Source organism: Apium graveolens, chromosome 10, assembly GCF_009905375.1.
Source record: "Apium graveolens cultivar Ventura chromosome 10, ASM990537v1, whole genome shotgun sequence".
NCBI classification, from domain to species: Eukaryota; Viridiplantae; Streptophyta; class Magnoliopsida; order Apiales; family Apiaceae; genus Apium; species Apium graveolens.
This window is the reverse complement of record NC_133656.1, coordinates 61,245,219-61,269,262: the sequence shown is the minus strand read 5'-3', so window position 1 is coordinate 61,269,262 and position 24,044 is coordinate 61,245,219. Positions and strand designations below refer to the sequence as shown.

Here is a 24,044-nt window from a genome sequence, read left to right as displayed (position 1 = left end):
GTATGTTGATCTTGTAAACCTATTAAATGAGGCTGCTATATTGGCTGGCTGACGTGGGAAGACTGGAATCTCATCTAAAGAAATTGACGATTCAAACGATAGGATAGTTGCTAGAATGGAAGGGACTGTTATGACAGATGGAAAAAGTAAAAGTTTGGTAGCATACCATGAAGTTGGACATGCCATTTACGGGTATATCCTACTTTTTTCATTTACAATTTTAATTTGAAATTTCTTCTTGGTATTGTGAAAGTTTTGAACTTCATAGTTCCACTAAATTTATTATGTGCTAAAATGTCGGTAATTAGCTTTCTTTGTTAATTTATTTATATGTTCTGTTTTGGAAACAAGTATACATCAAAAATTGCAAATAGCCCTACTGGTTAAAAGATATTTAGATAACTATCTATGTATGCGAAGAGGGATATCAAAGTATTCCTTGTTACTTTAGCAACCAAGATAGTTTATATTGGCAGTATGAAATTTTATGTTAATGAATATAGGGTACTAGATATGACCTGGAAAGTTTATTATAATATTTGTTCATGTTTATACCTGAACTACCAGACCTCAAGGTGCTACATATATCCTAGTCTTTTATAGATCAAATTTAAAAATATTGCATATGTTGTGATGCAGAACTCTTACACCGGGGCATTATGTTGTTCAAAAGGTCACACTAGTCCCACGTGGTCAAGAAAGGGGTTTAACCTGGTTCATTCCTTACTTTTTTGTATAAAAAATTAGAAAAAGCATAAATATGTGCCGACTTTACAGCCATGGTTGGTGCAGGAGTTCTTAGCTCGCCTTGTGACATGGCCTACTTAGGCTGGTATATATTCACTTGCATAGTTGCATATATGATATATGTGTTGTGACTTGAAATTTAGTATTCTAAATAAACTCTCAGTAATTCTATTTTTGTTGTTTTATTTTTCAGGGGACGAGGGTCATGTTTATAATATTATCCTGGTACCATCATGTCTCTCAGGTAATTTGAAATTCTATTTATGATCTCAGGCTTATTTTTTATGATAGTTGTTCATCACAAAATCAGAAACATTGCTCTTATTTTTCATGGAGGGACTATTTTTATGTTAATAAAAGAAAATTGTACCCCTGTATTCTTTATATAGTCACTTCACTTGTCCGTAAATTTAGTAAATCAGTTTAAGCAATTAGTTCTAAAAAACCAATTAAATTGAAGTTATTATTGAAACTTTTGATGTAGCTATTCAACTATAGCTTGGGTCGGTAGCATAGCTCATGGTCATGTCGAAAATGTGAGTTATCCATACAAAAGCACCGAAGCTGATTCAATTTTCAGGGTCTTCAACGCATTAGGCCAAATCGTATTTTGCATTTGCAGGGCATGCTGTGACACTGGAAATTCAGACCATAATTCCATCTACTCTAGAGAAGCCCTCCAGAATTCAGGCCAACTTTCTATGTTTTAATTACATGTTGTCGGATATTATAGATAGTGCACAATTACATGTTGTACTTGATGTTTGGATACTGGTTGATGAATATATAGACAATTTGGTATTATATACTAATTGGTTTTGGAAATTTTTGGTTTGGCAATTTTTTTAGTTTGGAAAATTTTTGGCATCAGTATAAAATTGTTGTCTATCAAGGCTTAATATATCGGTTTAAGTAGTACATAAACATCAGTTTATAAAAAAACTCAATGTTAAATACCATAACAGACAAAGGCATAAGAATACAGAACTGATGTTAAAGAGAACTTTAAAAAAATGATGTTATTAATTCTTATAAACATCAGTTCAGTGACTATAGAAATCAGTTCTCAGATGGGAACCGATGATAAAGGTTCAATTCACATCAGTTTTTCTTGAAAATCGATGTTATCGGTATTAGTAGCATCAGATTAATGGGCAAACTAAAACATTTTCCTTATCTGGAATATGTTTAAATTGATAAAAATATCATATTATATTAATATATAAATAATAGATGTGCATTAAAAATTTAACATCAAGATATATATATCGGTTTCATACAAAAAACCGATGTTATATGTCCTCTTTCACATCAGTTTAAAAGCGATGTTAAATGGGGGGGGGGTCTTTAGCATCACCCACGAAGACATCAGATTTTTTCATTCATAGACATCGGTTTTTAGCTGATGTCTATTGACGTTTTTCTAGTAGTGATGATACATGTATTTTAGAATATGTTATAGTGTTGGCCATGTCGATATAGGTCCGACATATATTGTTTTCAGTATAGGGATTAATATAGTGTTATTTTAATAGTTGTATACTTTTATTCATGAATGATTTCAACCTTTTTCCATATACTAATTTAGTCATAATATTTATTTATTTTCAATCCCGATCCTTTTATCAGATCTAATAGGTCAGAGAATACATCAAAATCAACTGGGTTCATAACTTCTACCGGCAAGCACACCTCTTGGAAGTTTGAGTGATCAACATATTTTGTGGCGACTAATGTCAAATTTCATGTATGTCAAGTCCGTAAAATAACCACTCTTTGTTCAAATTAGTAAATTTGATACATATTAGTTATTTATTTGATCTTATGAAAAATATCAAACATATTTTATTGATATAAAACAAATGGTCTTATTGATTAGATGTCCACAACAGACTCATAATTTAAATTGACTAAGCTTACATAGTGAATCAGTTCATATAGCCAAATGATGAATATATTTCAAGAAAAGGGGCAAATTCTGAATTCAAAAACACATGAATTAATTTCAAGAAATTAAAATTACTTGGTCAAATTTTAAATTGCAAGGGTGATCTCAAATATTACAAAGAGTTGCAATCAAAGCTTACATCCACTAGGGACCCACTGGTTAAATTCGTTTTATGTACTTGAATCAAGGGTCGAATTCAATACTTGCATGTAATCGGGCTCTTGTTTATTTTATTAGATAAAGAAAACGAAGCCATTATGCCATGAGTTATTCAATTATAACTAATTAAAAGATAACAAATGAAGAATGCTAGGCCACTTGTCTGATTTACTTTGCACATGCAAAAGAAAAATGGTTGAACTAGTGTTTTATTTTTGAAGTCAAATTGCCAAGCAAGTGATTCTCTCCGCTGATCGATTTCTATACTTTTAAAATAACTTTGGAACAATATAATACTAATTGACATTATTGTTAGTCAATTAGTAGAATGGCTACTCAATTCCTGTTAATTTATATTGTCGAGTAGTACATGGATGTGGAGCCGTCGAAATGGTTTCATTTGATTTTACTCCAGTGCTCCAAATGAAGAAATGGTAAATCATCAAACTACTAATCAACATAATATGTTACCGATGAGTTAAATCATATTAGCCAAAAGCTTGCTTCCTGGTGGGACCCGCGTGTTTATTTCTCTCAATCACTTGGTCGATTTGTAAGAATAAAGTAAAGGGAGCTACTACTCGACTTTAACAAATTGTCGATTAGTAGTGGTTTCCTTTGTCATTTTTTGCTCCTACAATTTGAATGCTTGGACCAGATTAAGCCACGTATCTTTATTTTTCTAATCAAGTCACATATATTATATACCCAGCAGATTGAAGATTTGAATAACAGACTTCTCCAAAAGTTAAGGGAAAAGAATCTCTGTATAAATTTTCTCAAGCTTCTTTGATTCAATTTGTTAATTTTACAAGGGGAAGTGCTGCCCAAATCTTGTCATACCATTTAAGTCTTACAATATTGATTGCACTCATTAGATCAAGGTTTAATTGTTGTATTAATATCATTGATTCGAGTTGTATCTTTTTTAAGTGATAGGTAGTATATGATATATTGTCTCCTGTGTTGTAATCAAACCCTCCCCGAATATCGTGTATTGGATCATTTAATTTATTTTTCGGTCGCATTAATCGATTGAAAAATGATAAACATACATTCATCCCACCCTCTGTATGTGTACTATGGTCATAACAATTAGTATCAGATCTTGTTAATCGATATATAGATTAGATCGGTTAGATTGATAAATTTTGAGTTGATTTTGGTTGTACGGAGACTGAGAGTGCTTTCATTGGTGTAAATCTGATTTTGGGTTGTTGATTTGACTTGGTGTTGGTTTGAATGTTTGGGTAGTCGTATTTTTAGGCGTTATATTGTGGAAATTTTCAGATCTGGAAAATATGAGTACTCAGGAAGTTAGTAGCATCAAGGTCCCTCAGTTCAACAAGAAAAACTATAACCTATGGAAAAAAAGATGCTTCTATTTCTTAGGGCTGCAAATACCAATTATTTTGAGTTTTTACGGAAAGGTTCCAATTATACTTGAGATTGAGGATCCAGAAGACCTAGATGAAATGAATCCCACACTCGTAGAATTGATAGGGAAATGATGAGTCTGGATGTCAACTTGCAGTTAATTCTGGTTGATGCAGTGGATGAAGACATGAGTCACCAGATTATGGTTTATGAAAGTGGTAAACAAATATGGGAAATCATAGAACTGTTAATGGAAGGAACTGATGATGTCAAGGATAATCGACTCGATATGTTGACAACTTTATACGAGGCATTCAAATCTCGTTCTGGTGAAGGTATAAATCTCGTCCCGGTGAAAGTATAAATCAGGTGTTCGAAAGGTTGAACAAATTATTTAATGAGATGAGTATACACGGGAAGAGGTACCCTCAGAGAGAAATTAACAAGAAGTTTATGTTAACCTTACCTCACCAATTGGATAACAAGTCCCAGTCAGTTCTTGAGCATCTGGATTTCAATATCATGACTCTGGAAAAGCTGTGTGGAAAAATAAAAACTCGTGAAATGGAACATGAGTAAAGGAAAATGATCTATGGTGATGTACAATGGATGTAAAGAATGCTAAATTGCTCAAGACAACTGCTTTTGTAGCCTCTGACCATCAAGATCTAGACATAATGGCTGCAAAGCCTAAGTCTAAAACTGAAACACTTTTTGAAGGTGAAATGGATGATGGAAATATGTCGGGTGATCCAAGTGACTACTATACCACTGAAGAGCTGCAGAATATGACAGATCCTACAATGGTCAATCTTGCAGGGATGTTTAGTAACATCAGGTTTAGAAGGAAGCAATGCTTTAGGGAATCTGGAAGCAACAATAGAGGACAAAGATCGAGTTCATCTTCAGGGTCTGGCTATAAGACTGAGATGGTTGATAGGATCAGATTCAGATGCTTTATTTGTGATGAGGTTGGCACTTTGCCACTGAATGTAGAAAGTCTCATTAAGGGAAGGACAAAGGAAAAATCTTTCATAATAAGGACTCAGAAAGTTCTAAAAAGCATGCAATAAAATATTACTTAGCTGAAGGGAAGGGTTGGGTTGACACAGATGATGAGGAAAAGCAGTTTGAAAATATAGCACTTATCACAAGCTCTGACTCACAGGTAATCACCTCACTCCACTGATTTATATACTTCAAATTTATGTGAGAATGAAAGTTGTATTGCTTTTTGAGGTACTGTAAAACTTGGCTCTCAAACTGCTTATGACAGGATAAAGGTAGATTGTAGTGATAAACCTTGTATTGATAGATATAATGCTATATGTACGAGTTATAGGAATTGTTTTTACTATTTAAAAGCTTCTAATGGTACTGTAGGAGATTTAAAAGAAGAACTTAAGAAAGTTAAACCTGAAAATGATAAATTATCTCTTATAGTAGTTACCTTAGAATAGCTTAGAAGGACAATCGATATCTAGAACTTAAGAATCAGAAGCTGGTTGAGATCGAGTCGGAGTTGAACAACAAAATTGCAGAGTTAGATAAAAAATTGCATGTTTTTACTGATTCAGCTTATCTTTCTAAATAATTCATAGCTGATCAGTTAGTTGGTGGAAAGGTTAGGATAGGTTTAAACTATAATGAACTTAGAAAGTCTTCTAAGAATCCTGTAGTTGAGAGAGAACCCAAGGAGAAAGTTACCAATTTCCCTAGTACACATCATATGCTTAAGAATGCCAAGAAACCCATTTTCAATAAAGCTATAGTTGATCATTATGATGCTAATAACTTGTTTATTTATCATGAGATGCTTGTTAAAGACTTAGAGACTTCTAAGAAGGATAAGGCAAAGAAACCTAGTGTACAGTGGCTAGTTATAGTGAACATTCTAATGCTAGACTAGGTTTTACTTCTAAGAACTAGTTACGACCCTTTTGCACCCATATACAATTTCGATTGGAAAAATCATCTTAATTTCTCGTGGAACCAAGGTCAAAACTACCAATCTCCTAAACCCACTTTTCAAAAGCCTAATCCAAACTCTTACCCCACTTCTAGTCAAAGTACTTATCTAAACCCAATTCAAGCACCCTTGAATCCTCCAGGGTTTAATGATTCGTATAAGAGACTTAATTTCTTAGAAAAGAGTATTGAGGCTTTGCTAAAATCTCAAACTAATTTGACTCAATTTCAACAAGCCTTCATGCAAACCATGACCCAATATAGGCAATTATTGAATTCCAATTCATAAGCCATATCTAAGTTAAAGGTTCAAATAATTTAATTAGCTAACACGGTTTGTGAGCGCGAGAAAAAAAAGTTTCCAAGTCAACCCGAGGTGAATCCTAAATTTCTGCTTAATCAAAGACCTCATGATGTGAACGTCGTCATCTCTCTACGATTGGGAAATCAAGTGAGAAATCAAGTTGGTGTTAATGCTAACGAAGAAGATAATTTGAGTACAGAACCTAATCCCTCACCTTAGAGTCCGATTCTGGATCATTCAAAGCAACCCGAGGATTTTGAGTTCAGTGAAACACCTCATTCGATTGCACCACCTTCAAAACCTACTCCCGATATGTCTAATAAAAGAGTCTTTATGCCAAAAGCTCCATATCCTCAACGACTTATTTCGAACAAACAATCAGCTCAAGTAGACAAGATCTTAGAAGTTTTCAAGCAAATCAAGGTCAACCTTCCTCTTTTAGATGCCATTCAACAAATTCCTTCATATGCTAAGTTTCCTAAAGAGTTGTGTACTCATAAATGAACCACTCATGTTCCTAAGAAAGCCTTTTTGACATCTCAAGTTAGTTCGATTCTCTTGAATGAAATTCCCGTGAAATATAAGGACCCCGGTTGTCCTACTATTTCGTGTCATAGGCAACACTTTTGTTAACAAAGCTTTACTTGACTTAGGTTCTAGTGTGAATCTTCTTCCATATTCTATCTACCAAGAATTAGATCTAGGTGAACTTTAAAAGACCAATATCATACTTCAATTAACCGACCGTTCTATCAAAATTCCTAAGGGAATAATTAAAGATTTGTTGATTAAGGTTGATGATTTTATTTTTCCCGTTGATTTTATGGTCCTAGAAACTGAACCCGTAAATAATCCTAAAAATCAAATTCTAATCATTCTAGGAAGACCTTTTCTAGCCACATCCAATGCCTTGATTAATAGTAGGAACGGTTTAATGAAAATAATATTTGGAAATATGACCACTGATCTCAATATTTTTCATGTCGGGAACCAACCCAATGACTATTTTGACCAACACATGGAAATTAATTTAATTGATGAAATACATGATCATGAAACCATGAGTGTCGATGATGCTCTTGACTTTTACTTAAATCATTTTGGTCAAACTTGGGCTGATTCCGATTAAACTAATGAGGTCAATGAAATGTTAGAGTCCACCATTCCTATAACTAACCAAGAGCTTGAACCCTTCCTTTGTCCCTTTGTTAAGCTAGTGAACTAATTTAGCCAAGTCCACAAAAATTAGAACTCAAACCTCTTCCTAACACTCTTAAGTACATATTTCTTGGGCCTAATGAGAGTTTTCCCGTTATAATTTTTTCTAATTTGACCCCATCTCAAGAAGAGGAACTTTTAAGTGTGCTTAGAGAGAATAAGGAAGCAATAGGTTGGAGTATTTCTAATATTAAAGGAATTAGTCCGACAATTATCCAACATAGGATTCACTTGGTTGATGATGCTAAAACAGTTATAAATAAAATATTTTTAGATAATGGGCACAAGTAGAATTGACTAGTCTTGTTTTGTGGCCTTTGTTACTCGAGTTATTAAGTTCATCGGGAGGTTTTAAAACCTAGTGCCCTATGACCATCTGGTTTTGGAGTCACTGACCTAAAGCTCGCTACATGGGTAACATAAAAATCCTAAGAAAACATACATCATAAAGTTAATTATAAAAAAAACTATGAAGTTTGGCTAGATACTTGTTTTGATAGAGAATGGGTTAGCTCAATATTCGTTGAAAAAGAGAAAATATTCTTAGACAGTTAAATCCATCAAAGGCCTTAAATTCATGACACACCTTGGGATCTTTTGTAAAAATTTCTAAGTCGACATAAGTAGATTTGAGTCACCTACATCTTGGGTATTATTAGAAGAATATTTAAGGCATGTATTTGATTTATAAAATCTTTTTATTAACAACAATGAACATTAGAGTAAAATTGAGGTAGATGTTTGTTATATTGTCTCAAAGATTTTATGAGTATATCTTCTGTTAACCCTTAGCAGACAATACTCCTCCTATGGAGATCTTCTATGGGTTTAATGGGTTGGGTTGGTAAGCCTAAAATTTTCCGTCACGCCTACGAAAAGGAGAATATGATTTTTCTTAGTTAGCATTTTTTATTTTTTATTTTACTCGAGGACGAGCAAAAGATAGGTATGGGGGCATTTGATAATCACATATTTTTGCATAATATTATACTTATTTCTTGCTTGATTTCATATTTTTTATAAATTATTTTGTTGCATTCTCATTATTTTATATATAGTGAGAAAAATGAGAAATATGAAGAAAATAAAAGAAAAGAGAAAAATGGAAGATTTGTTTTTTATATCGTAGGGAACCCTCAGCCGTTACCCTTCGGGTGCACACTGGGTAAACCCCACGGGCTCATGCAATAGCCTTCAAATCACGTGAACCAAGGTAAACTGCATAGCGACATACTCTGGCTCAGGAGGCATAATCATTAATTCTCCTCCCTTGAGATTCGAACCTGTGACCAAGAGGATAGTTATCCCCTCTTTAACCAACTGAGCCAACCCTTGCGGGCCAAAAATGGAAGAGTTATAATGTCACCAAGCAACTTAAAGAAAAAGCCAAAAGAAAGAGTTGGTGGAAATCAAGTGTCAAGATCAATAAAAGATAGCTCTCACTTGGATGGCCAAGATTCACCCAACTCTACCCTAAACCCTACTTTTTAGCTATAAATACCCCATTCCCCTTGTATTGAGCACCTTAGTTTTTTGTTAGTTTTACCCTAATTTTAGTAGTATCCTCTCTTTTTACATTTTAGATCTAGTTTCCAATTCTCAAGTTTTCAATTATTGTAACACTCTTTTCAATTAATGTTATTCAAATCTTTTTATTGCATATTCTCTTCTACTTTTATGTCTTATTATTTTTATTTTGGGTTATGATATCTTTTAAAATCTTACAGTTACGTATTTGGGATTCGAAAGGAGCCCTCTAGTTTAACATTTTGATTTCTTCTCTTTTATTCTTCCGACATTTTTTTTAATTTCACCGACGATAGTTAAGCTCTAGCACAAAACGCCATTTGTGTTGGGGTCATATTAGAGCACTTGTTAAGTTTAATTTTGGCACTTCCATAACTAATAACAACCTTTAATGTAACAATTTGTAATTTTTTGGTCCATTAGTTGAAATCACTAAGACTTTTGCTTCTGTTAGTATCTTTCCTGTGCACGTGGTTATATTTTGAGGATCGTCATCTTCCTCTTTCGTTTCCTTTGCTTTTAACATTTTTAAGATTAAATTAGTTTATGTTTCCTGATTAAATTCCCCCATGTTTAATTTCAAGTGCCCTCCTAATTTAAGTTACTAGGAGGTCTTATGTGTAATCTCCTAAGTATTAGTTAATTACATGACAAAGGATGTGAAGTCTTATTCAAAAAGGAGAAATGCTTGATCTCTAATAAGAAAAATGAGAAGCTTACTCTCAATGGAGTGCGAAAGGGTGATTTGTTCATAGTTGACTGGAACTTTGCTAAATATGGTCAAGTAATGTGTTTCTATAGAAAAGCTTCTCCAAATGAAAGTTGGTTATCACATAAGAAGCTCTCCCACTTAAACTTCAAGACCACGAATTCTTTGGTTAAGATGGATTTGGTTAGATGTCTGCCCAAGCTAGAATTTAGTCCTGATGGACTTTGTGAAGCATGTGAGAAAGAAAAGTCAAAGAGAGCATCACAAAAGAAGAAGACAATGACTGACATCACTAAACCACTACAACTCATTCACATGGATTTGTTTTGCCCAGTCAATGTCAAGAAATAATTATGGTTTAGTGATTATTGATGACTATTCCAGATATACATGTGTGTTATTCATACATTTAAAGGATGAAACAACTGATATGATTGTTGATCACATCAAGAAAATTGAATTAGAAGCTGGAGTGCATGTTTGTACTATCAGATCAGAGCATGGTACAAAATTCAGAAATGCAAAGTTCAATGATTTCTGTATCAAAAAGGCATCTCAAGATAATTTTCAGCACCAAGGACACCACAACAACATGAAGTGGTTGAGAGGAAGAATCGAACATTGGTTGAAGCTGCAAGGATTATGCTTAATAAAGTCAATCTTCCTACCTATTTTTGGGGTGGAGCAATTAACACTGCATGCTTTACTCAAAACAGAACCCTGATTAACAAGATGTACGAGAAGACCCCTTATGATTTAATGGCCAATAAGAAACCATCAGTGAAATACTTTAATGTGTTTGGAAGAAAGTGCTTTGTGCTTAAGAATGATGGCATCTTGGCAAGTTCGATGTTAAGGCTGATGAATGCATCTTTGTGGGCTATTCTCTTGAGTCAAAGGCGTATAGGTATATGTGATTAGTGATCTAAAGGTTATGGAGAGCCTTAATGTAACTTTGATGATGCCAAGCTCCCAAGTATTCAGAAGGAAGATAGTTTTGATAGTCTTGATGTTGAAGATCTTTCTGATTATGAAGAAAAACCTAAGGTTGTTCCAGATGGTAATAACAATGGCAATGACTCTGTAATGGTCATAATTCCGATTCATACTCTGATGGAAATAGTGGAAATGATCCAGATATAAGTAATGACACTAAAACTATCTATGAAACTAGTCAAGCTTCAGATTTTGGAGATCAAATTGGAAATAACTTAGGGGGAGCAGAACAAGAAGCATGACAAGGATCCTCTAGTCAGACTCAACATAATACTGAAAATGATGCGTCATCAAGAGCTAATTTGCCTAGAACAACTAAATGGAATAAATCTCATACTCCTAATATAATAATTGGGATTGTAGAGTCAAGAGTTCAGACTAGAATAGATACTGCGAATGAATGTCTTTATTCTAAGTTTTTTTTCAAATGGAATCAAAGAAAGTAGATGAACACTACAAGAAAAATGCCCATAGACATCGGTTTTTGGCCGATGTCTATGTTGTTTGGCAACCGATGTTGATGTCGGTGATGTCTATTCTACACATCGGCCATAACCCGATGTCTTTACTTAATTAGACATCATTTCTGGGAAAAAAAGTGATGTCCATGCATTATTTTTTACAAAAAATTTTTAGAAATAAATAATTTAATAAATAAATTACACCTATTACAACAAATTAAACATATAATGGGCTATCTTTTTTTCCACATAGACATCGAATATTTACATATAGGTGATGTAAAATCTGATATTAAACATCGATTTATTTAGTAAAAGGTGATGTCTATGTTGGCACTTAGACATCAGTTGTATCCCAAACAAAGTGATGTCTATGTTCCTTTTAGAGTTGAACATGTTAGTCTTTGACATCGGTTTTTTAGGAAAAAGCAATGTATATCAACTTTTTTGACATCAGTTTTTCTTCACTAAAACTGATGTACAATTGCATTTGAGACATCAATATTTATATATTAAAAGTGATGTACAATTATTTTTTTGACATCAGTATTTATTCATTGAAAGTATTTAAATAATGAACTAACTAAACACTTATATTCAGCAACATAAATATCAAGTATCTAATTTTATTACAGAATCGTTCAAAACCAAACTATTGTTATATGTTTGCTAAGTCATCCCTGCTAACATAAATATCGAGAATAATTTCTTCAACCTCCCTATGTACTGAGTTGATGCCTATCTTATCAAAAGGTGGAAAGGGAGATTCAACCTGCACGATAACAAAAGGGTAAGAGGAAACATAAATTTATAAACTTTACAGCACTACAATCTAATTTTCCTAAAAGCAGTAAGTTTAAAAGACGTGAGTTGGGTGACAGTTAAGAGTTACTTTCCAAACAAAAAGTACCACTGAAATTTTATGCAGCTTGAGATTTCAGTATTATGATTATTGAATATCAAGTAAACCCTTCTAATGTACTGTTCTGTAGTGAGCTCTAATATAGTTCTGAAGTACATTACTTTATGATCTTTTATAATCATGTATAGTACACTACATTAAGAAAAAAATCACAAACTTACAAGTTCAAAAAATGGAACATGATTTGAATCCTCACAATATTCACTCTTTTCGTATCAACTAATAAACATTCCTATAAACTTGTCTATTGACATGCTATCATTGTTATACCCAATTTACACTCACGAAGAAGATACAACCACCTACTTATGAATAAAAAATCTAAAAATTACATGTTTTTAAAATCTATTAATGTTCTTTATATGTATAAAGATAGAAAATAACCGACTTTTATCAAAAAATATTACAACAGTTAGTCATGAATGATAAACAAGGGATAAGATCAATTTTTTTTCCAATACTGTGAATATATGATCCATTCAATAGAGACTCATTACCTCAGTGTCATCTATCCTGAACCAACTGCCTTGCATATCTTCAGCATATTCTTTATGCTTCAAATGTAGAATTTCAATCACCTCATGCAGATTATTAGCCTCCTCTTTCATCATATTGTCAATCTTAGACAACTGCACAACAGTATCTGCATACTCCAGATTGTAACAGAGCACATTGTCAATGTTAAATGGTTATAAAGAACAACAATATCTAAGATTGTAATAGAGCAGATAGCCAGAAAGCAACAAGAGGAGTTCCATAATCTAGCGAATAATAATAATAAGCGATGTTTATATATAGCATTACTTAATAATAGGCAAGTTTCCCGACCTTCTCCGGATGGCTTCCCATGCAAAACCTGCCTTATGCTTTCAGCTTTGTCTCTTTCCACAACTCAATTCTAATATTCTACAAAGAAACATCTCCTCTGCAGGACATGATGGAACTGAACCTAAATTACAGATAAGATACAATTAATCAATGCATTTATGGGATCACCAGTATTATGCAAAGTAAACTAATATCGTTAAAAACCTCTCACACGTTATGCACGATCCAACATCTATATTGTACTTTTTCCAGCCCCAACACGTGCGCCAAGAAAAATAAAATCATCAACCAACTACATCAGAAGAGCAAGGAAAATAGTTAAAATAATAATAACATAAATTATATAGTGACAGCAGAATATGAGACGTGCAAAAGATGAAGCAACCTGATTCCATTGTTGGTTCACTGTGATTAATATCTCATCATATGTGGACTGTTTGTCCTTAAGTTCTCTTATTCTGCCTTCAAGATTGTGCAACTCATGCTTCTGCACGTCTAACTGCTGAACAAGTTTCTGATTCTGATACTGGAGAACTGTTGCGTCAAAGATTCACAGTATTGGAAAAAAAATTGACCTTACATTAAGTAGGTAATGTAATGCCCGGAGAAAGATGCATTAAGCATATCTATAGGTAATGTAATATCATCTGCTACAGTCATAAACGAAATCAAATCCAACATCTCTGGGAAAGTAATACACTTGTTTATCTTTCCATAATTTCCTTCCTGAGAAAGCAAAATCATGATTCTGAATAGACTATTAAAGAATAGAGAAACTCAACAAATTTAAACAGAAAGAAGCAATAGCTCTGCAACTAGACCAGTTAGTAGGGAATTTAAATAGAATGTTAGCCTTAATGGCTTCACAATATATTTAGGCTACCATGTTGATTAAACAATGGATAAAGATAATAACTAAAATGTTGAACTGCTCTTACCAAAAGAAAATTGCCAATGGGTATCACTAAGGACACCTTAAATAGTAAGTTGCTTATATTACACGCTAAACCTACCAAACTGCTTTTTTTGGTGGACAAAAATCTGGATCTTTATGGCTAAACCTCAAACTCAACGTGTAGAACAAGGGATTTAAGGATCAGTACATGAGTATTTTAACGCTTGTTGCTTAGACAACAATTACCTGAAATCTCTTTAGGACTATCGTCAAGATATTTGGAGCTTCCTGTATTCAAATCTTGTAAACAAACCCAAGTTTTTTAATGGAAGAGACAATATTAGTTGTCATTTACACACCATCTTCAATCGCTTAGCAGAGTGCACAAACCCCGGTATGACTTGCAACTCGTCCAATTGCTTCACCAACAACATATAAATTGTTTAAAGTCAATACATATATGTAGTATATTACTAGAACTTTAAAAGGCAGAAAGCCAAAACTAATATACTAAGAGTAGCAGTAACTAACAAGTTATTATTTGGTTAGAAAAATCAAGCATACACTATATATCAGTTGCCGGAGCAATCTTATGACTGGTCTAAATCTCAACACTCTTAAACATGAGGAGAGTTTTGGGACAATATTTATATTATTTATATAATGACAGTTAACAAGTTCGCAATTTAAAAAGATTATTACAGAAAATGCATAAATTACCATCATCATGAAATGCCTCTGAACTACATCAACCAGTTGCTCTTTGGTTGGGTTGGAGACTTCATCTGCCTAAAATACAAACCGCGTTATTACATATAAGTATACAATCAAAGGATATTCGACCAAGTTCAATAATCAAGTTCTTTATAAAAGCACAAGTTGGATAAAGTAAACACCTTAAGCAGCTGTAGAGTTTTTGGAATGAATCCAAACCTTTTCCATAAATAACAATTTTTGGTCTTCTTGGTAAGAAGCTGCATATCAATATCAAAATCAGAAAATTCCCCTAAACCAAATAATATAAATGGAAGAAAAGGCGAGGAACTATATATCTTACACCAATGCTTTCAAGAACATTAATAATACCATAGACCTTCGCTTCTCAACACCTAAAATTAAACCAATTACAAAAAAAATCAACACGATATTCATTACAATTCACATATAAACAAGAATTACACAATTCAACACACAAGACCTCTCCAATTAAAGTAAAAAATCAAAAAAATTATTCTAAATTAATTTAATAAAAATTAAATCGAGAAATAAAATAAAGAAAGGGGGTATCAGGAAGAATACCTAGACGGGCAACAGCATCATCAAGAAACTATAATAAAATTTAAAAAAAAACAGATGCATATAGAATTAAATTAAGGATGTTGTGTATACAAAGGGAGGTGGGAGAGAGATTACTTTGAGCATAAGAGACCAAGAGATTTCTGTTTGCGGTAGTAATTGGATTCTCTGGATCCAGAAGGAAGTGAAGATGAATCTTTTGAATTCGATGAAACCAGCGCCATTTCACCACCTATATATCTATTCAAATTCATGAGAGAGAAGGGGAGAGAGAGGGATGGGAGAGAGAGATGGGAGAGGGTGAGAATTTTGGGATTGGGGGGAATGTAGAAGGGGGGAGAATTTTGGGATTGGGGGGAATGTAGAACTAAAATCTGAATAAAAATTTCACTAACGGGGGAAAGAAAAGGTGGGCGCGAATTTTATTTTTTTTGGTGAATTTTAGACATCGGTTTAATTATAACCAATGTCTACAAAGAACAAAGACATCACAAAAACATGGGGTGATGTCAATACTTTTTTTAACATCAGTGGCAAAGTTAACCGATGTCTAATGTGTGATGTCTATTGACATTATTCTTGTAGTGGAAGCTCCGGGAGATCCAGATTGGGTGATTGTTATGCAAGAGGAGTTCAATAAGTTCGAAAGATCAAAAGTGTGGAAGCTTGTACCCATGCCTAAAGATAAATATGTGATTGGAACTAAATGGGTTTTCGGAAATAAGTTTGATGAATATGAAATTGTTACAAGAAAGATGGAGAGACTGGTTTCTAAAGGATATTCTCAAGAAGAAGGGATTGAATACGATGAAACCTTCGCACTAGTTGCTAGACTTAAAGCCATTAGGATGTTCTTAGCATTTGCAGGATATTCAAACTTCAAGGTATATGAACAGTTAAAAAAATTACAAAAAAATTGAAAATTCAAAAGTTAAAAAAAATAGTTAGTTAAATACATAATTGTTTCATCATGCATTTGTTCACCTAGGAGCACATCATCTCAGATTTTATTTTCTTGTTTTTAATTTTTCATACCTTATAATTTGTGGTGATTTCTGGAGGACCCAAGGTACGTTTAATTTCTTCTTTTCTTTAGTTAAGACACATAGTGTAAACATCCATAACTGTTTATCGCTTTTATATCTCGTTGTGTGTTGTATCATTTAAATAAACTTTAAGGGCAAAACCACATCACAAGATAAGGGGAGGGATTTTATCACTCTTTTCTTGGCCCACAACCATTAAATCCATCATTTTGCATACCATAGCCTTTTTAATAAAATTAAGTAGACATTAGCCCTAGGACTTCGCGTCAACTAGGAAGAAAACCTGAAATGAACAAATATTTAAGTATTCATTCTTTGGTGTCTAGGCTAGCGAAAGCTTACCTGACCATTTAGATTGGTGACTAGGATGGTGTTTACTCTCTTGGCAATGCTTGCACCTACCTGGCCAATCAGATAGAATAATTTTAGTTTTGTGACTTTTAGTAATATCTTTTTTTAGGAGCAAGTCTATAATTTTTAGGGAACCCTAGATTTAGAATTTTTCTTTCGATTTTTCACCCTTTCTTTTGCGTGTTTTAAATTCTTGCACTTATTTACTACTTGATTCCTATCTTGTGTATGCGCACTATATGGATTAGAGAAAATTCCTGTAGGTTAGTGAGACCAATTGAGTGTACTTCCTCATTGGAATCCGAACCCGTAGAAATTCTTGAACCGGTAGTAAACATGGCAGTTTCTCTTAAGCATCTTTGTTACCCCGCCCGTTCAGCCCAACCTTCTTGTATTACTCTTCCACTGGTTAATGGTAATAATTTTGAAATAAAGGTCACCATATTAGCATGTTACCTAAATTTACCCGGAGTGAAGGTAAGGATCCGTATCTTTTTATTCATGAATTCAAGAAGGTTTGTGCCTTAGAAAAACTCCAGCAATTGACCGAGGACTCCACTAGGCTTAGACTAATCAATTTTGCTCTTAAGGAAAATAATAAAATGTGGTTATATAGCCTACCGGTTAATTCTATTTCAACTTGGGAGGGATTCATAGTCATTTTTCTAAAAAAATATTTTTCAAACATAAGACTACGAGACTTACAAACGAGATTAATCAATTTCATCAAAGAGAAAACGAGTCTTTTTGGAAATATTTTGATAGATTTAAAAATCTTTTGTCCCAATGTCCCCACCACGGAATAGAAAATGGAGACTTTGTAAGACTATTTACGAGGCCTTAGATAGTTCTACAACCGCGTTGTTACAGTCTATATGCCAAGGTAAATTCATGGAAAAAATGAGGATCAAGGTTGGGAGTTTTTCGAGGAACTAACGGAAAATATCATGTTGTGGGAGTCTACTAAGGAGCTGAATAGGGAGCCTAGTAAGTACAATGAAACACTCGGTTCATTAGCTAATAAAGGCTCACATTTAATTGGTAATTCTATAACAACCGAAGCAAAGTTAGCTACTCTCACTAGAATATTAAAAGCTTTAGAAACCACTAATGCCCCTTCCCAAGCGTCTATGTGTGCGAACTATAACTCTCATAGTCATGGATCTTAAAACTTTCAAGAGTTTGAGCAAGTGAATGTTATGTTTCAACCTAGGCGCAGGAATGACCCTTTTGCACCCACATACAATTCCGGTTCGAAAAATCATCCTAATTTCTCCTGGAACCAAGGTCAGAAGTACCAATCTCCTCAACCTACTTTTCAAAAGCCTAATCCAAACTCTTACTCCACTTCTAGTTAAAATCCTTATTCAAACCCAATTCAAGCCCCCTTGAATCCTCAATCTCAACAAGCCTTCATGCAAACCATGAACCAAGATAGGCATTATTGAATTCCAATGCCCAAGAAATATGTAAGTTAGAGGTTCAAATGAGTCAATTAGCTAACACGATTTGTGAGCGCGAGAAGAACAAGTTTCCAAGTCAACCTGAGGTGAATCTTAAATTTTTGCTTAATCAAAGACCTCATGATGTGAACGCCGTCATCTCTCTACGGTCGGGAAATCAAGTGAGAAATCGAGTTGGTGTTGATGCTAATAAAGAAGAGAATTCGAGTTCAGAACCTAATCCATCACCTTTGAGTCCTAGTCTAGATCATTCAAAGCAACCTGAGGATTTTGAATCTAGCGAAACACCTTATTCGATTGCACCACCTTCGAAACCTAGTCCTGATGTGTCTAACGAAAGAGTCTTTATGCCAAAAGCTCTGTATCCACAATGACTTATTTCGAACAAACAATCGGCTCAAGTAGACAAGATCTTAGAAGTTTTCAAGCAAGTCAAGGTCAACCTTCCTCTTTTAGATTCCATTCAGCAAATTCCTTCATATGCTAAGTTTCTTAAAGAGTTGTGTATTCATAAACGAACCACTCATGTTCTTAAGAAAGCCTTTTTAACATCTCAAGTTAGTTCAATTCTCTCGAATAAAATTCCCATGAAATATAAGGACCCCGGTTGTCCTAGGCAACACTTTTGTTGAAAAAGCTTTACTTGACTTAGGTGCTAGTGTGGATCTTCTTCCATATTCTCTCTGCCAAGAATTAGGTCTATATAAACTTCAAAAGACAAATGTCACACTTCAGTTAGCCGACCGTTCTATCAAAATTCCTAAGGGAATAATTGAAGACGTGTTGATTAAAGTTGGTGATTTTGTTTTTCCCTTAATTTTATGGTCCTAGAAACTGAACCAGTCAAAAATCATAAATATCAAATTCCAATCATTTTAGGAAGACATTTTCTAGCCACATCCAATGCATTGATTAGTTATAGGAACGGTTTAATAAAACTAACATTTGGAAATATGACCATTGATCTCAATATTTTTCATGTCAGGATCCAACCCAATGAATATTATGACCAACAAATGGAAATTATTTTAATTGATGAAATACTTGATCATGAAACCTTGAGTGTCGATGATGCTCTTGACTTTTGCGTAAATCATTTTGATCAAAATTGGGTTGATTTCGATTACACTAATGAGGTCAATGAAATATTAGAGTCCACCATTCCTATAACTAACCAAGAGCTTGAACAACTTTCTTTGTCACTTTATCAAGCTAGTGAACCAGTTGAGCAAAGTCCACCAGAATTAGAACTCAAACCTCTTCCTAACACTCTTAAGTACATGTTTCTTGGGCCTAATAAGAGTTTTCCCGTTATAATTTGTAATAACTCGAATTTTGAAGAGTTTGTAAAATGTTTGATGAATAGTAACCATGAAAATTGGGGAAAGTTTTTAGCCACACTATGTTATGCATGGGAAATTTAGTTTCCGAGTCGATAACGTGATTATATGTAACACCCCCAAATCCGGGGTCGGGGATTCAGGTTGTCACGAGTTCCATTTCCCTTATCAATACTTAATCTTAACAGTCAACCAACTATTGCGTACTGTGACCCCACAATATACACACAACACAAGTTATAGTCTCAGAGATGAATACCAAAAATAACACAAGTCATTTTATTTCACAATTATAAGTCATTACACCTCAAAAGGGTTTCTGAATAAATTTACATATTCTTTGCCATTATTACAATTCATAAATATACATAAGTCTGGTACAACAAAAGTTGAAAGCCTAGCCTATTGGTAATTTCTACCTCAGCTACAGCGGCATCAACGCCTACAGGAAACTGCAGAACGTTTCCTATCCGCTCACAAATTGGGAGCTTAGTCCTGTTCATCTTGTCTATCTGTTGTTGTGTGATGAAAGAAGAAAGCAAGGGTGAGCAACAAGCCCACCGAAATAATGTGTATAATAATTAACAATATATGAGCATTCTCATAGTACTCAAGAAAGTCTTGGTTAAGAAGAAATGAACCAAGTTGATATCTTAACGTGACCAAGTCGCAAAATATTCAGTATATATATACATATATACTTTTCACAATCTTTGAAATCCTCTGACATGTATAATATACACAGAGTTCCAGTTTATAACTGTATAAAAATATCGTTGCAAGGTGATCTCATATATCTAACCTTGTCTCAATATTTTTCTGAAAATCTTTGATATGCATAAGATAATCATTTACTAGATATAAATTTAAAAGATGAAGTTACAAGATACTCCAATATACTTATATCTTTTCCGAATACTACTTGAACCACCACCGTTCAAGTTATAATTAGTTTCAAAAGTTCATCACACTGATGAGACTATAAGATAAGACTTGAATAGATTCAATCTTTGAAATATCATTATAAATAATGAAGTTACGAGATACTTCATTAAGTCCTGATATATATATATATACACACCTATATATATATATATTTCATACACTCCTTGAAAACCTCTGATATGAAAATTATAAACAGAGTTGTAATATCCAATGAATTTGGAAAGGAGAAAACCTTGGCATAAATCTGATATCTTGCTGATCAGGCAAAGATACCAATAAGTAACCTTTTCTACTAGTAGATGGACGAATTCCCCACTGGTCATCACCCTGGCCGCAATAGGACCTTATGCTGGACTGCCACTCAGCCACTTACGCATTTGATGGACTCCCACTGAGCCACGTACACTTTCATGGACGCCCGCTGAGCCCATGTTGCTTATGCCGACTCAAATAGATGAACTTACTTCCCGAACGATGGGCAAGTAATCAAGATGTTTTCTCAAAAACAGCAACCTCGTTGCGAATGTAAAATACACCACTGAGCCGGATCCCTCAGGTTTTGAGCGAGTATTTAAATCCCCTTCGAAAGGAAGATCTTAAATATAAAAATGAGTTTTGGGATCCGCTCTAACTTTTAAAAATCATTTTGAAGACTCGAAAACATTTTTAAGAATGTTTGGAGTAATGCTGATTTAATGAAATAAATCAGTCCCGATATATTAGAAAATATTTGAATATTATTATTTAAATAATATTCCCATAAGGATAATCTCTATATAAATAATTTGAAGTAGAAGTTTTACAACTCATACTTGAAATGAATATTAAATAACCAAAGATATACTTATACGAAAGTACTATCTTTATTTGAATAATCAAAAATAAGTTTGATTAACGAAACATTATTCTTTAATAACATAAAGAATATTATTTAATAAATAAGCGGATTCATAAGTCCTCAAATGAATATTAAAAATAAAATTCATTAAATAAAATAAACGGAGTCATAAGCCCTCGAATGAATATTCAAAATAATATTCATTAATAAAATAAAGTTATCGAATAATCCTTATTCGATTCATAGTTTTGAAAACTATATCTATATATATAAAAATATATATAATATAATATACTCGGGAACATCGACTCCCGGTTTTAGAAAATGTTCACCTTCGGGTCCTCTATACTAAGGGTATACGCAATTACTGCTTATCTCTAGCATAGGTATTATGCAACTTATAATCAATTGAATCAACAATTAGATATCAAGATTACGAAACAGGCATGCATATATACCATATCACATGCTCCAATATATCGCAAGATTTGCTAATAACAATCATGCACTTATCACAAGATAATGCATATACATATATACATCACAACAACAGTATACCGGGTAGAAAACTTGCCTGAGTGCTCCCGGATAGACTTAAGCTTAGAGTGGGTCCGATAACCTATGAACAACAACATAAGTCGGAATTAAACCCCGGTCGCTTAAGAAACTAGACTTTAACCAATTGAACCCTAAAGTTTGCTTTTGCGCTTAACGATTCACTTACGTCGCTCGAGTACCCTCAGCTCCACCATTTTTAATAAATTGACCATTAAGAATTTTAAAGCGATTCTTTCGCGATTACCTTACCAACTGCCTAATCCACTTAACATAATTGTTTCATACCCCAATTAGTCATTTAAAGTCCTTAACCAAGGTTTTAAAGTAAGGCGAGGGGTAATGGTTCGGTCGCGAAACGCCGTTACTTAAAACGGTCGTTTCTCCTAAACCGTACATCGGATTCAAACAAACCACATATCAAAACGAAGCTCGTAACATGAACTATCTAATCATGGCAATGGTCAAAACCTGACAGTGAGTTCTCGGGTCCTGATGTTATGAACAAAAACAGTCTAGGATAATCGGACATTACGACGGCTATGTTTACGCGATTACCAATTTCGTACAATTCCAATTCAATTCACAAACAACCCACAATCATCACCATTCCACCATCATTCAACCATAATACAATATCATTCAACCATAACTCAATATCTCAACTTATTCATCTAAACCAAGTCAAAAATGTGGCCAAGAACTTTAAATCCAACAAATATCACTCTTAACTCCAAAATCAACAAAACCACTTACTAAACAAAGCTCTAAACATGATTACACACCCATTACACTAACCCATAATCTAAAAATTAGGAAATCCAAACAACAAAACTTAAGACTAAGATCATGAAGAGTTATACCTTCCTTGAAGCTTTTAATCCATGAAAGATCCTTGGAATGCCCATGGAAGCCTTAATCTAACCTCCTACAAGCTTGATCTTTCAAAGACATCAAGAACACAAAAATTAATTTCAAGAAAGTACTATTCACCATCTTCTTGAATGATTTATAGGAAATGCTAGGAAAGGATTTTGAAGCTAAGATTCCTAGGAAATATGTAACTTAACTAGGAGAAGCTAGGATAATTACCTTGTAAATTAGCAAGTGGAGGAGCTTTGAATTCCCTTTTTCTAAGAAAGAAGCCGAGAGCTTCATGAAGAAAAGAGAGGAAATGAATTTTTTTGCTTGCTTGGTGTATTTGTGTGGTGTTTTGTTAGCTTGGTTAGTTTAGAATTTACCATGGTAAATAATGCTTAGCTACAAATCAACCAACAAAACAATCTCACTTGTCATGCTTATGTCACCTTTCTTATGTCATCCATTTGCCACATGTCTTTGTCTTGTGGTTTGATGATGTCACAATCCTTGGCTTCTTGTACAAGCTTGTCTCTTGGTCGCTTATTTGTTTTACGGTTCGCTTAACTTTCGTTCGCGTTTATCGTTCGAGGGATCATATCCGGGATCTTATTACTTGGGCTTCCCCTAAACCTTTCTCAATATTTTATATTCCATTTATGATCCTCTCTTAAAATCCTTGAATTTAAATACTTTTTATCATGTTACCTTATACTCACTTCCTTCGGTATCTGGTGGATTTTCGGGAAAAATCAAAGTGTTCGGATTTGGATTCTGACAATCTTTACATACACTTATATACTACATAGAGTACTAATAATATCTCAGAAGATCAATAAAAGAACCCCTACATAGTGTGGTATGAAAAGTTTTCTTATTCACCAAAATCACTATTCATAAGGGTTTCAAAAAAATTCCAAAAATTGGGGTTATTACAATCTCCTCTCCTTAAAAGGATTCCGTCCCGGAATCAGATAGAAAATGAATAGGGATACTTTCTTAGCATTGCACTTTCTAACTCTCAAGTAAATTTTCCCACATTGTGGTTCTTCCATCAAACTCTGAATAGTTTGATAACCCTTCTCCTAAGCACTTGTTCCTTTTTCAATCTATAACCCTTCCTGGTTACTCCATATAGGTTACGTCTGGTTGTATGTCTATGCGCTCATATGCCCCTATTTATCTGGCATCCGAATTACACTTCCTTAACATTGATACATTAAACACGTTATGACTTGCTACATGTTCGGGGGTAGGCCTAGCTCATATGCTAACTTCCCAATACGTCTTAAT

At 33.8% G+C, this 24,044-nt stretch overlaps 2 long non-coding RNA genes across 2 annotated transcripts; both read right to left on the bottom strand.

Annotated features, from left to right (window-relative positions):
* Positions 1–12,081: 12,081 nt before the first annotated feature.
* On the bottom strand, positions 12,082–13,285 carry LOC141690023 (uncharacterized). Its single transcript, XR_012562638.1, has 3 exons — positions 13,165–13,285; positions 12,834–12,979; positions 12,082–12,186 (listed from the first exon to the last, which is right to left on the bottom strand). It is a non-coding gene; the product is annotated as an uncharacterized LOC141690023 (long non-coding RNA).
* An 82-nt stretch (positions 13,286–13,367) lies between these two features.
* Positions 13,368–14,383, bottom strand: LOC141689093 (uncharacterized). Its single transcript, XR_012562246.1, has 3 exons — positions 14,306–14,383; positions 13,550–13,890; positions 13,368–13,456 (listed from the first exon to the last, which is right to left on the bottom strand). It is a non-coding gene; the product is annotated as an uncharacterized LOC141689093 (long non-coding RNA).
* Between the last annotated feature and the right edge of the window lie 9,661 nt (positions 14,384–24,044).